The sequence below is a fragment of the Gymnoscopelus microlampas genome (genome assembly GCF_963454915.1).
Source record: "Gymnoscopelus microlampas genome assembly, chromosome: 5".
In the NCBI taxonomy this organism is placed as follows: Eukaryota; Metazoa; Chordata; class Actinopteri; order Myctophiformes; family Myctophidae; genus Gymnoscopelus; species Gymnoscopelus microlampas.
The window spans coordinates 53,309,357-53,323,675 of NC_139942.1; the positions used below are offsets into that span (position 1 = coordinate 53,309,357).

General features: G+C 47.2%; 2 pseudogenes across 2 annotated transcripts; both read right to left on the reverse strand.

Annotated features, from left to right (window-relative positions):
- Window positions 1-1,025: 1,025 nt before the first annotated feature.
- LOC311045189 (lipoyl amidotransferase LIPT1, mitochondrial-like) lies at window positions 1,026-2,725 on the reverse strand (annotated as a pseudogene). The gene is made up of 3 exons: window positions 1,771-2,725; window positions 1,268-1,284; window positions 1,026-1,161 (listed from the first exon to the last, which is right to left on the reverse strand). The product of its transcript is annotated as a lipoyl amidotransferase LIPT1, mitochondrial-like (transcript).
- Window positions 2,726-7,150: 4,425 nt separating this feature from the next.
- On the reverse strand, window positions 7,151-8,848 carry LOC311045190 (lipoyl amidotransferase LIPT1, mitochondrial-like; annotated as a pseudogene). Its single transcript has 3 exons — window positions 7,893-8,848; window positions 7,393-7,409; window positions 7,151-7,286 (listed from the first exon to the last, which is right to left on the reverse strand). The product of its transcript is annotated as a lipoyl amidotransferase LIPT1, mitochondrial-like (transcript).
- Between the last annotated feature and the right edge of the window lie 5,471 nt (window positions 8,849-14,319).

Consider the following 14,319-nt stretch of genomic DNA (forward strand, 5'->3'; position numbering starts at 1 on the left):
CGCCATGATACCCGGACAGAACCTGCAGCCAACAGCGAGGAGAAACGCCACACGCCTCCGCCGGCAGCCAATCGGACGGCGCCCGGATATCGCAGCGTTTCATGAACCCCTTCTTGACCTCCATGGTAGCGGACGCCAGGCTGTGATAGGTGGAGGCGGTGGATGCGTCGTCGTGGAGATGGACTAGGGCGTGGACGGTGAATTTGGGCGTGCATCCGAACGTCCACTCCCAAGACCACAGCTCATGTTGTACTGCGTTGCCACAGCGCTCAAGACGGTCCGGCAGTCCAGAGCCGGGTCTTCCTCCTGCAGGTTCCTGACAGGCGAGGGGACGCTGGCCGTGGCGTTGCCCCGGATCCCCTCACAGGTTGGCCTGAGCGCCGCCGAGAGCAGAGCCCGATCAGATACGCAAAGGACAGCAGAGTAAAGTGGTGGTAGTTGCTGTGTCTGTCGTACTGCTTCCGGGAAGTGAAGAATGTTCATTGTTCAATGAGTATATAATTCAACAAGAATACATGAATATTTAACAGACTATCTTGCCTCTGGCTCCTCATGATCTCCCATTGTTAGTTTCTTAGGGGAGGCAGAGTCGAACAAATTACTTTTGATTTGTAATGTATGGTAAAATAATCCCGGACAGGCCTTTACTATACAACTAAAACAGACAAAGCTAGTCTTGTTTACTTCTATGATGCAAGTGGAATGTCATTTAGGCTACTGCAATTCAATTGAATCCACATTCCATTTGGATAACATTAACAATCAGGATTTTACAGTGTAGGTCCGATAAGACTCTTTACATGTTTTGCATTTTTGATGTAAAATATTATGACAAAATCGTATAGTAGTAGTATATAATATCTGCACATGTGTGCAGTGTGAGTACAATGGAGTCACTATGTAGTACCCTGTAGTAGTACAGTAGGTTGGAGGCTGATAGGGATGGGGTCAGAGGAGGTCAGGGGTTACTGGTTTTTGAAAACCTCCGGGTCAAAGGTTGGTGTCCAGGAAGCGTGTCAACTCGGTCAGATGACCTTCCTTGTTTCCTGTAGAAGGAGCTGCAGCTGGTCCACCACGACCAGCGTACCAGACTGGTTTGATGCGTTCAGGGCTAAGTTCTCGTAGATGTCATTGTCTCTCCTGACCCACACTGAGCTTTTCCTAACAGGGAAAAGGTAAAATAAAGAAACTACACGTTAGTGGGGAGCGCTAATTAAACGACCCCAGTTAAAACTCAAGAAATCACCAAAACAGTCTATTTTCAGACCGACTTGAAGATGATGCCTGGGAGAAGAGGGATGGAATATCATTAGTCAGCGGTAAACAGAGAATCATCACTTTGTTCTTCAAAATTTAGAGGAGCCAATCATATTTTACCCCTTTAATTCTCAGTTTAGTGTCATCAGGGAGCTTAAGCCTTAAACCTTTGTCAAGCAGACCTTTTCTGCTGCTGCAAACACTTCTTTCCCTCTCTGAGGTGAAACAGGTGAAATCAAGGTGAAAATCCAATCCAATAATAACATAAAAGCACCTCAGATGAAACAGGAAATAAGCGTCAATGCAATATACCTTACATGTTCATAAGATACAAATACATTTACAACAACAGACAGCATTGTATCACAGCCCACAGCAGTCATATTTAGAAGCATCATCATCATCTGGGAGACAAATATACTGTAGATAGAAGATACTCTTGACTTTAGTGAGATAAAGCCCCTTCGTCAAAGAGATCCCCATAATCAATTTTGAAAAACAATAAAGTCGTACCACAATTTGTGTGCCCGCCGCCATGTCACCCGGACAGAACCTGCAGCCAACAGCGAGGAGAACTCGCCACACGCCTCCGCTGGCAGCCAATCGGATGGTGCCCGGATCTCCTAGCGTTTCATGAATCCCTTCTTGAACCTCCATGGTAGCGGACGTCGGGCTGTGATTGGTGGAGGCGGTGGATGCGTTGTCGTGGAGACGGAGCAGGGCGTGGACGGTAAACTTGGGCGTGCGTCCGAACGTCCACTCCCAAGACCACAGCTCATTGGCCAGTCTGGTGATGCCAGGAAATGACAACCATGCTCTTTCGTACTGCGTTGTCATGGCGCTCATGATGGTCCGGCAGTCCAGAGCCGGGTCTTCCTCCTGCAGGTTCCTGACAGGCGAGGGGACGCTGGCCGTGGCGTTGTTCCGGATCCCCTCACAGGTCGGCCTGAGCGCCGCCGAGAGCAGAGCCCGATCCGCAGAGCACAGCAGAGTGCAGTGGTGGTAGGCCACGCTACCACCCAGCTTAGCTGCTGTACCAGAGATCTTGTAGTGTCCGTTCAGCAGCACGTCGAAGCGGTCAGAGCTGTGGACGTCCAGCCGTGGGGAGAGCTTCTTCAGAGCCGTGGTGAGCAGCCTCAGGTTCCTGTGTCTGTCGTACTGCTAGCCTGGAGGTGAAGAAGGTCAGGTTGACGTTGCCCAGGTCATGGAACACCGTTCCTCCTCCACTCCTCCTCCTGGCCAGAGGAACCTTAGAGCTCCTCAGCACCTTCATGTCACTCTCCTGCCAGGGGTTCTGGTGCCTGCCCACCACCACACAGGGGGAGTTCCTACACAACAGCAGCACATGTGGGTTGTTCTGCAGGTCCATGTGGTCGTAGATCCAGTCCTCCAGGGCTAAGTTCTCGTAGATGTTTGTAGACAGACTGTGTAAGACCAGGCCCGGGGACGCTTTAAACACAGAGGTCATGCTCCTCCTAAAAAAAAGTAAACTTACTGCTCTCATGTTTGTTGTGGTTTCAGTGTGTTGAGCTAGTCCCTGTATGATATTACACTCTGTGTTCTGTTCACACATGCCAGTTTGTAATTTGTGTTCTGTTCTTGTGCTTCCATGTGAAACCGACAGTAATCCCATGGGTGTATTTGTGTTTCTAGTGTTTTTGTGAATAAACGGATGAATGTCAGCACTGCCTCTTTGACCTGCATTTGGCTCCTACCAAAACATTGACTATTCATGACATTATCATCGCATAGGCATGCACCGCCTCACTGTCAGGTGAAAAGAAGCAGCTGGTTACTCCAAGTGTAACATGGTAGTTGGTAGGTAGGTAGGTACACTCTCCCTCCCCAGACAATGGATATGAATATTGTCAGCAACATATATATATATATATATGATATATATATATTTTTTAAAACTGACATGAATAAAAGGCAACCACATTTCTATATCGGTCCTTTCAATTTTCTCCAAAATGTAAACTGAATCCATTTATATAAAGTGTAAAGCTGAACAAGCTGTCCGGGTCTTCCTCCTGCAGGTTCCTGACAGGCGAGGGGATAATGGCCGTGGTGTTCCTCCATAACAGCAGCACATATGTGGGTTGTTCTGCAGGTCCATGTGGTCGTGGATCCAGTCCTCCAGGGCTAAGTTCTCGTAGATGTCATTTTGGATGGATTTCAAATGGGCTGAAAGACCACCTGTCTCTCCTGACCCACACTGAGCTTTTCTTAACAGGGAAAAGGTAAAATAAAGAAACTACACGTTAGTGGGGAGCGCTAATTAAACGACCCCAGTTAAAACTCAGTTAAAATTCAGTTAAAACTCAAGAAATCGCCAAAACAGTCTATTTTCAGACCGACTTGAAGATGATGCCTGGGAGAAGAGAGATCCCTTTAATTCTCAGTTTAGTGTCATCAGGGAGCTTAAGCCTTAAACTTTTTCAATGACCAAAACAAATCCGAAAAATAAGCTCAATACCACCAGACACTGAAATCCAATAACAACATAAAAGCACCTCACATGAAAGAGAAAATAAGCATCAATGCAATATACCTTACATGTTCATAAAATACACATACATTTACAACAACAGACAGCATTGTATCACAGCCCACAGCAGTCATATTTATAAGCATCATCATCTGGGATTGAGACAAATATACTGTAGATAGAAGATACTCTTGACTTTAGTGAGATAAAGCCCCCTTCGTCAAAGAGATCCCCATAATCAATTTTGCAAAAAATAAAGTCATACCACAATTTGTGTGACCGCCGCCATGATACCCGGACAGAACCTGCAGCCAACAGCGAGGAGAACTCGCCACACGCCTCCGCCGGCAGCCAATCAGATGGCGCCCGGATCTTGCAGCTTTTCATGAACTCCTTCTTGACCTCCATGGTAGCAGACGTCGGGCTGTGATTGGTGGAGGCGGTGGATGCGGCTTTGGAATGCCCTGCCTATAGAGCTGAGGTTTGCAAGTTCCGTGTCTTCTTTTAAATCACTTCTAAAAACCCACCTTTATGTTAAGGCCTTTTCGTAGCTGTTGCGCCTTCTTGCTCTTTCTCATCATTAACTGTTTTATTTGTTGTAATTGATTATATGTGTTGCTTTTTTGTATGTTGTTTTAACCTATGTGGTTATTATGCTGCCCTTTATATGTAAAGCACTTTGTAACCTTGTTTGGAAAAGCGCTATATAAATAAATTCATTATCATTATCATTATGTGAAACAGACAGTAATCCCATGGGTGTATTTGTGTTTCTTGTGTTTTTGTGAATAAACGGACGAATGTCAGCACTGCCTCTTTGACCTGCATTTGGTTCCTACCATTGACTATTCATGACAGCACCGCCTCACTGTCAGGTGAAAAGAAGCAGCTGGTTACTCCAAGTGTAACATGGTAGTTGGTAGGTAGGTAGGTACACTCTCCCTCCCCAGATAATGGATATGAATATTGTCAGCAACATATATATATATATATATGATATATATTTAAAAAAACCTGACATGAATAAAAGGCAACCACATTTCTATATCGGTCCTTTCAATTTTCTCCAAAATGTAAACTGAATCCATTTATATAAAGTGTAAAGCTGAACAAGCTGTCCGGGTCTTCCTCCTGCAGGTTCCTGACAGGCGAGGGGATAATGGCCGTGGGGGCACGGTGGCACAGTCGGTAGCGCTGTCGCCTCACAGCTAGAAGGTCCTGGGTTCGATTCCCGCCAGGGACGCTGTGGGCGCTGGGGGCGTGTTCTCTCCTCCACGTCACCGGCGCCCATACCCTAGGTGGGGTTGGTGAAAGGGCCTACTCTGTGTGGAGTTTGCATGTTCTCCCCGTGTCTCCTAGGGTAGTTAATACCCTCACAAAAACATGTAGTAATCCTGGTCACTATACTGCCTCCCCCTGGTCAGCCGGGGCGCCTGATGGAGGAGAAGGGAACTGGTTGGAATAACGTGTTCCTTCCACGCGCTATGTCCAACCAGGGAAACTCCCCCCTGTCGGGTGATAAGAAGCGGCCTGCTTGCTCCTCATGCATTGAAGGAGGCATGAGCTTCAGCTTGGGCTCTCCCTAGGCTGGCAGAGGGTAGGTAGTGCCCAGGATTACATAGGCAATTGGCACTGGGTGAAAAAAATGTGGGTTACAAAATCGTGGGATAAAAATTATAAATTAAAAAAAAAAAGATAATGGCCGTGGTGTTCCTCCATAACAGCAGCACAAGTGGGTTGTTCCGCAGGTCCATGTGGTCGTGGATCCAGTCCTCCAGGGCTAAGTTCTCCTAGATGTCATTTTGGATGGATTTCAAATGGGTTGAAAGACCACCTGCCTCTCCTAACCCACACTGAGCTTTTAGGTAAAATAAAGAAAGTACACGTTAGTGGGGAGCGCTAATTAAACGACCCCAGTTAAAACTCAAGAATTCACCAAAACAGTCTATTTTCAGACCGAATTGAAGATGATGCCTGGGAGAAGAGGGATCCCTTAAATTCTCAGTTTAGTGTCATCAGGGAGCTTAAGCCTTAAACTTTTTCAATGACCAAAACAAATCCGAAAAATAAGCTCAATACCACCAGACACTGAAATCCAATAACAACATAAAAGCACCTCACATGAAAGAGAAAATAAGCATCAATGCAATATACCTTACATGTTCATAAAATACAAATACATTTACAACAACAGACAGCATTGTATCAGAGCCCACAGTAATCATATTTATAAGCATCATCATCATCTGGGCTTGAGACAAATATACTGTAGATAGAAGATACTCTTGACTTTAGTGAGCTAAAGCCCCCTTCGTCGAAGAGATCCCCATAATCAATTTTGCCAAAAATAAAGTCGTACCACAATGTGTGTGACCGCCGCCATGATACCCGGACAGAACCTGCAGCCAACAGCGAGGAGAAACGCCACACGCCTCCGCCGGCAGCCAATCGGACGGCGCCCGGATATCGCAGCGTTTCATGAACCCCTTCTTGACCTCCATGGTAGCGGACGCCAGGCTGTGATAGGTGGAGGCGGTGGATGCGTCGTCGTGGAGATGGACTAGGGCGTGGACGGTGAATTTGGGCGTGCATCCGAACGTCCACTCCCAAGACCACAGCTCATGTTGTACTGCGTTGCCACAGCGCTCAAGACGGTCCGGCAGTCCAGAGCCGGGTCTTCCTCCTGCAGGTTCCTGACAGGCGAGGGGACGCTGGCCGTGGCGTTGCCCCGGATCCCCTCACAGGTTGGCCTGAGCGCCGCCGAGAGCAGAGCCCGATCAGATACGCAAAGGACAGCAGAGTAAAGTGGTGGTAGTTGCTGTGTCTGTCGTACTGCTTCCGGGAAGTGAAGAATGTTCATTGTTCAATGAGTATATAATTCAACAAGAATACATGAATATTTAACAGACTATCTTGCCTCTGGCTCCTCATGATCTCCCATTGTTAGTTTCTTAGGGGAGGCAGAGTCGAACAAATTACTTTTGATTTGTAATGTATGGTAAAATAATCCCGGACAGGCCTTTACTATACAACTAAAACAGACAAAGCTAGTCTTGTTTACTTCTATGATGCAAGTGGAATGTCATTTAGGCTACTGCAATTCAATTGAATCCACATTCCATTTGGATAACATTAACAATCAGGATTTTACAGTGTAGGTCCGATAAGACTCTTTACATGTTTTGCATTTTTGATGTAAAATATTATGACAAAATCGTATAGTAGTAGTATATAATATCTGCACATGTGTGCAGTGTGAGTACAATGGAGTCACTATGTAGTACCCTGTAGTAGTACAGTAGGTTGGAGGCTGATAGGGATGGGGTCAGAGGAGGTCAGGGGTTACTGGTTTTTGAAAACCTCCGGGTCAAAGGTTGGTGTCCAGGAAGCGTGTCAACTCGGTCAGATGACCTTCCTTGTTTCCTGTAGAAGGAGCTGCAGCTGGTCCACCACGACCAGCGTACCAGACTGGTTTGATGCGTTCAGGGCTAAGTTCTCGTAGATGTCATTGTCTCTCCTGACCCACACTGAGCTTTTCCTAACAGGGAAAAGGTAAAATAAAGAAACTACACGTTAGTGGGGAGCGCTAATTAAACGACCCCAGTTAAAACTCAAGAAATCACCAAAACAGTCTATTTTCAGACCGACTTGAAGATGATGCCTGGGAGAAGAGGGATGGAATATCATTAGTCAGCGGTAAACAGAGAATCATCACTTTGTTCTTCAAAATTTAGAGGAGCCAATCATATTTTACCCCTTTAATTCTCAGTTTAGTGTCATCAGGGAGCTTAAGCCTTAAACCTTTGTCAAGCAGACCTTTTCTGCTGCTGCAAACACTTCTTTCCCTCTCTGAGGTGAAACAGGTGAAATCAAGGTGAAAATCCAATCCAATAGCATAAAAGCACCTCAGATGAAACAGGAAATAAGCATCAATGCAATATACCTTACATGTTCATAAGATACAAATACATTTACAACAACAGACAGCATTGTATCACAGCCCACAGCAGTCATATTTAGAAGCATCATCATCATCTGGGAGACAAATATACTGTAGATAGAAGATACTCTTGACTTTAGTGAGATAAAGCCCCTTCGTCAAAGAGATCCCCATAATCAATTTTGAAAAACAATAAAGTCGTACCACAATTTGTGTGCCCGCCGCCATGTCACCCGGACAGAACCTGCAGCCAACAGCGAGGAGAACTCGCCACACGCCTCCGCTGGCAGCCAATCGGATGGTGCCCGGATCTCCTAGCGTTTCATGAATCCCTTCTTGAACCTCCATGGTAGCGGACGTCGGGCTGTGATTGGTGGAGGCGGTGGATGCGTTGTCGTGGAGACGGAGCAGGGCGTGGACGGTAAACTTGGGCGTGCGTCCGAACGTCCACTCCCAAGACCACAGCTCATTGGCCAGTCTGGTGATGCCAGGAAATGACAACCATGCTCTTTCGTACTGCGTTGTCATGGCGCTCATGATGGTCCGGCAGTCCAGAGCCGGGTCTTCCTCCTGCAGGTTCCTGACAGGCGAGGGGACGCTGGCCGTGGCGTTGTTCCGGATCCCCTCACAGGTCGGCCTGAGCGCCGCCGAGAGCAGAGCCCGATCCGCAGAGCACAGCAGAGTGCAGTGGTGGTAGGCCACGCTACCACCCAGCTTAGCTGCTGTACCAGAGATCTTGTAGTGTCCGTTCAGCAGCACGTCGAAGCGGTCAGAGCTGTGGACGTCCAGCCGTGGGGAGAGCTTCTTCAGAGCCGTGGTGAGCAGCCTCAGGTTCCTGTGTCTGTCGTACTGCTTCCTGGAGGTGAAGAAGGTCAGGTTGACGTTGCCCAGGTCATGGAACACCGTGTTCCTCCTCCACTCCTCCTCCTGGCCAGAGGAACCTTAGAGCTCCTCAGCACCTTCATGTCACTCTCCTGCCAGGGGTTCTGGTGCCTGCCCACCACCACACAGGGGGAGTTCCTACACAACAGCAGCACATGTGGGTTGTTCTGCAGGTCCATGTGGTCGTAGATCCAGTCCTCCAGGGCTAAGTTCTCGTAGATGTTTGTAGACAGACTGTGTAAGACCAGGCCCGGGGACGCTTTAAACACAGAGGTCATGCTCCTCCTAAAAAAAAGTAAACTTACTGCTCTCATGTTTGTTGTGGTTTCAGTGTGTTGAGCTAGTCCCTGTATGATATTACACTCTGTGTTCTGTTCACACATGCCAGTTTGTAATTTGTGTTCTGTTCTTGTGCTTCCATGTGAAACCGACAGTAATCCCATGGGTGTATTTGTGTTTCTAGTGTTTTTGTGAATAAACGGATGAATGTCAGCACTGCCTCTTTGACCTGCATTTGGCTCCTACCAAAACATTGACTATTCATGACATTATCATCGCATAGGCATGCACCGCCTCACTGTCAGGTGAAAAGAAGCAGCTGGTTACTCCAAGTGTAACATGGTAGTTGGTAGGTAGGTAGGTACACTCTCCCTCCCCAGACAATGGATATGAATATTGTCAGCAACATATATATATATATATGATATATATTTAAAAAAACCTGACATGAATAAAAGGCAACCACATTTCTATATCGGTCCTTTCAATTTTCTCCAAAATGTAAACTGAATCCATTTATATAAAGTGTAAAGCTGAACAAGCTGTCCGGGTCTTCCTCCTGCAGGTTCCTGACAGGCGAGGGGATAATGGCCGTGGGGGCACGGTGGCACAGTCGGTAGCGCTGTCGCCTCACAGCTAGAAGGTCCTGGGTTCGATTCCCGCCAGGGACGCTGTGGGCGCTGGGGGCGTGTTCTCTCCTCCACGTCATCGGCGCCCATACCCTAGGTGGGGTTGGTGAAAGGGCCTACTCTGTGTGGAGTTTGCATGTTCTCCCCGTGTCTCCTAGGGTAGTTAATACCCTCACAAAAACATGTAGTAATCCTGGTCACTATACTGCCTCCCCCTGGTCAGCCGGGGCGCCTGATGGAGGAGAAGGGAACTGGTTGGAATAACGTGTCCCTTCCACGCGCTATGTCCAACCAGGGAAACTCCCCCCTGTCGGGTGATAAGAAGCGGCCTGCTTGCTCCTCATGCATTGAAGGAGGCATGAGCTTCAGCTTGGGCTCTCCCTAGGCTGGCAGAGGGTAGGTAGTGCCCAGGATTACATAGGCAATTGGCACTGGGTGAAAAAAATGTGGGTTACAAAATCGTGGGATAAAAATTATAAATTAAAAAAAAAAAGATAATGGCCGTGGTGTTCCTCCATAACAGCAGCACAAGTGGGTTGTTCCGCAGGTCCATGTGGTCGTGGATCCAGTCCTCCAGGGCTAAGTTCTCCTAGATGTCATTTTGGATGGATTTCAAATGGGTTGAAAGACCACCTGCCTCTCCTAACCCACACTGAGCTTTTAGGTAAAATAAAGAAAGTACACGTTAGTGGGGAGCGCTAATTAAACGACCCCAGTTAAAACTCAAGAATTCACCAAAACAGTCTATTTTCAGACCGAATTGAAGATGATGCCTGGGAGAAGAGGGATCCCTTAAATTCTCAGTTTAGTGTCATCAGGGAGCTTAAGCCTTAAACTTTTTCAATGACCAAAACAAATCCGAAAAATAAGCTCAATACCACCAGACACTGAAATCCAATAACAACATAAAAGCACCTCACATGAAAGAGAAAATAAGCATCAATGCAATATACCTTACATGTTCATAAAATACAAATACATTTACAACAACAGACAGCATTGTATCAGAGCCCACAGCAATCATATTTATAAGCATCATCATCATCTGGGCTTGAGACAAATATACTGTAGATAGAAGATACTCTTGACTTTAGTGAGCTAAAGCCCCCTTCGTCGAAGAGATCCCCATAATCAATTTTGCCAAAAATAAAGTCGTACCACAATGTGTGTGACCGCCGCCATACCCGGACAGAACCTGCAGCCAACAGCGAGGAGAAACGCCACACGCCTCCGCCGGCAGCCAATCGGACGGCGCCCGGATATCACAGCGTTTCATGAACCCCTTCTTGACCTCCATGGTAGCGGACGCCAGGCTGTGATAGGTGGAGGCGGTGGATGCGTCGTCGTGGAGATGGACTAGGGCGTGGACGGTGAATTTGGGCGTGCATCCGAACGTCCACTCCCAAGACCACAGCTCATGTTGTACTGCGTTGCCACAGCGCTCAAGACGGTCCGGCAGTCCAGAGCCGGGTCTTCCTCCTGCAGGTTCCTGACAGGCGAGGGGACGCTGGCCGTGGCGTTGCCCCGGATCCCCTCACAGGTTGGCCTGAGCGCCGCCGAGAGCAGAGCCCGATCAGATACGCAAAGGACAGCAGAGTAAAGTGGTGGTAGTTGCTGTGTCTGTCGTACTGCTTCCGGGAAGTGAAGAATGTTCATTGTTCAATGAGTATATAATTCAACAAGAATACATGAATATTTAACAGACTATCTTGCCTCTGGCTCCTCATGATCTCCCATTGTTAGTTTCTTAGGGGAGGCAGAGTCGAACAAATTACTTTTGATTTGTAATGTATGGTAAAATAATCCCGGACAGGCCTTTACTATACAACTCAAACAGACAAAGCTAGTCTTGTTTACTTCTATGATGCAAGTGGAATGTCATTTGGGCTACTGCAATTCAATTGAATCCACATTCCATTTGGATTACATTAACAATCAGGATTTTACAGTGTAGGTCCGATAAGACTCTTTACATGTTTTGCATTTTTTATGTAAAATATTATGACAAAATATACGGCAAACAAGCTGTTCAAAAATCATTCTGGATGGATTTCAAATGGATTGAAAGACCACCTGCCTATCCTGACCCACACTGAGCTTTTCTTAACAGGGAAAAGGTAAACTAAACGTTAGTGGTAGCGGATGCCGGGCTGTGATAGGTGGAGGCGGTGGATTGGTCGTCGTGGAGACGGAGCAGGGCGTGGATGATGAACTTGGGCGTGCGTCCGAACGTCCACTCCCAAGACCACAGCTCATTGGCCAGTCTGGTGATGCCAGGAAATGACTGTTTAATTCTGAAATGAAACAGAAAATAAGCATTAATGGAATATACCTTACATGTACATGAAATACAATAAACTTTGCTCTGGTGTCATGTACAACAACAGACAGCATTGTATCACAGCCCACAGCAGTCATTTTTATAAGCATCATAATCATCTGGGATTGAGAAAAATATACTGTCTAGATAGAAGATACTCTTACCTTTAGTGAGCTAAAGCCCCCTTCGTCAAAGAGATCCCCATAATCAATACGATGTTGGGCCTTAGCAGCTGCAGTGCGGTCTGGAAGGCCATCTCCATCTGCCATTTCCTGTGTCCCGGGGGCACATTTTAATATTATAATCTCATTTTAATATTATATCAATTTGTTTATTAATATGTTGTATTGAACAAAAAGCGGTGACAAAGGATGATTAATTATTAAATTAAATCCCACAAGAGAAACAGATGATCATTACAATTATTTACCTTCGCAGTCTGTCAAACCATTACGTCAGTAGACACTTTCCCGTGCCCTAAGATCATTGGTCCGAAGGACAGAATTGTTTTTGTTGCATGCAGGGGCGAAGCCACCGGAGGGCCTGGGTGGCCCGTGGCCCACCCACATAGAAAGCTAGGCCCACCCAATCGATTTAGCAAAATTATAATTAAGGATTTGAAACCAAAAACACCCTCATTAATGTTGGATTATACAGGATAATACATAGTATATAATATCTGCACATATGAGTACAATGGAGTCACTATGTAGTACCCTGTAGTAGTACTGATAGGGATGGGGTCAGAGGAGGGTCAAGGGTCAGGGGTTACTGGTCTTTGAAAGCCTACCAGGTCAAAGGTTGGTGTCCAGGAAGCGTGTCAACTCGGTCAGATGAGCTTCCTTGTTTCCTGTAGCAGGAGCTGCAGCTGGTCCACGACCAGCGTACCAGACTGGTTCGACGCGTTCGATGGTGGTCCTCATGCAAGGCTTGGCTATGGAAGATACAACCAAAGGAGTGAGAGCTCTAATGCCATCTACATGCTGGACACCACTCACAAGGGTCTGGTCCTTAATGAACACCAGAGGCCACGGATTGCTTCATCTTCAACTTTTGCTCTGCTTTTTGTTTCTGCACCTCCTGAAAGACCTTGATGCAAAGGGCCTTTTTGGCCAGCCAGCGGCGGGTGATGCGTCTGTAATACTCTGGAGGGAAGGTGTAGGTGATGCCCAGCCGACATACGGGCTCCTACATTACCGGCCCCTAATTGTTATCAAAGTCTTTAAAACCCTAACCCGCATACTTGGAGCCCCAAAATTGTTAAATCCGCCACTGGCTGCGTGTGGGTATTGGCCTCAGTGTTTTGCTTGGAGGCGGCCAAACGGGTGTTGCGACACCTGTCAATATTCTGAATTAAATAACATATAAAGAATTAAATAATAAACCCCCATCCCGAAAAACACCCACTCCTGCCTAGGCCCAGCCTATACTAGAGTTCTGGCTGCACCACTGGTTGCATGTGGTTCTGAAATACAAAATATGAAAAAAAACACATCTGTCTCTAGCGCCTAATTGAAAAGTGAAGTTCTCTCCCCTGGGATCTCCCTGTACATCACGACACCGTTCACCCGTGGTCGTTTCCTCCTGCCTGGACAATAACGCAAAAAAAGAATGATGGTTAACCACTGTTAAGCCTCTACTCTGTGAGCTTAAACTGTAGAGATGGGCTACTTTGGCCCAAATGTCCACCAGGGACATCTGGTTACATGTGTTTCATTGTCAAGACCCTAGAAGTGTACTTCTACACTCACTGTAATTCCCCTCTAGTATGTCTTCTGTTTATAAGGTTTACTGTTCTTATGCATGCTGCTACATTGTCTGAGGATCCTTAAAACACAGACACTGCACTCTTATGGGCAGTTACACAAGATGCAACATTACAGAACACAGTGAACCTTAAATGTATTAACGTGTATGCACATACAGTATTGTTATGATTAAAAACAACATAAATGTACCATTCTTGACCTGCATGGTAGCGAACACCGGATTGTGGAGACGTAGCGGGGCGTAGACGGTGAACTTAGTCGTGCGTCCGAACGTCCAGCTCATTGGCCAGTCTGGTGATGCCAGGAAACGACTGCTCATCACCTGGATCCACCCGATGCACTGGTACACTGCAACCATACTCTGTGTTGTACTGCGTTGCCACGGCGCTCATGACGGTCCGGCAGTCCAGAGCCGGGTCTTCCTCCTGCAGGTTCCTGACAGGCGAGGGGACGCTGGCCGTGGCGTTGCTACAGATCGCGCCAGAGTGCCGCCGAGAGCAGAGCCCGATCCGCAGAGCAGAGCAGAGCAGAGTGCAGTGGTGGTAGGCCACGCTACCACCCAGCTTAGCTGCTGTACCAGAGATCTTGTAGTGTCCGTTCAGCAGCACGTCGAAGCGGTCAGTGCTGTGGACGTCCGGCCGTGGGGAGAGCTTCTTCAGAGCCGTGGTGAGCAGCCTCAGGTTCCTGTGTCTGTCGTACTGCTTCCTGGAGGTGAAGAAGGTCAGGTTGACGTCGCCCAGGTCATGGAACAC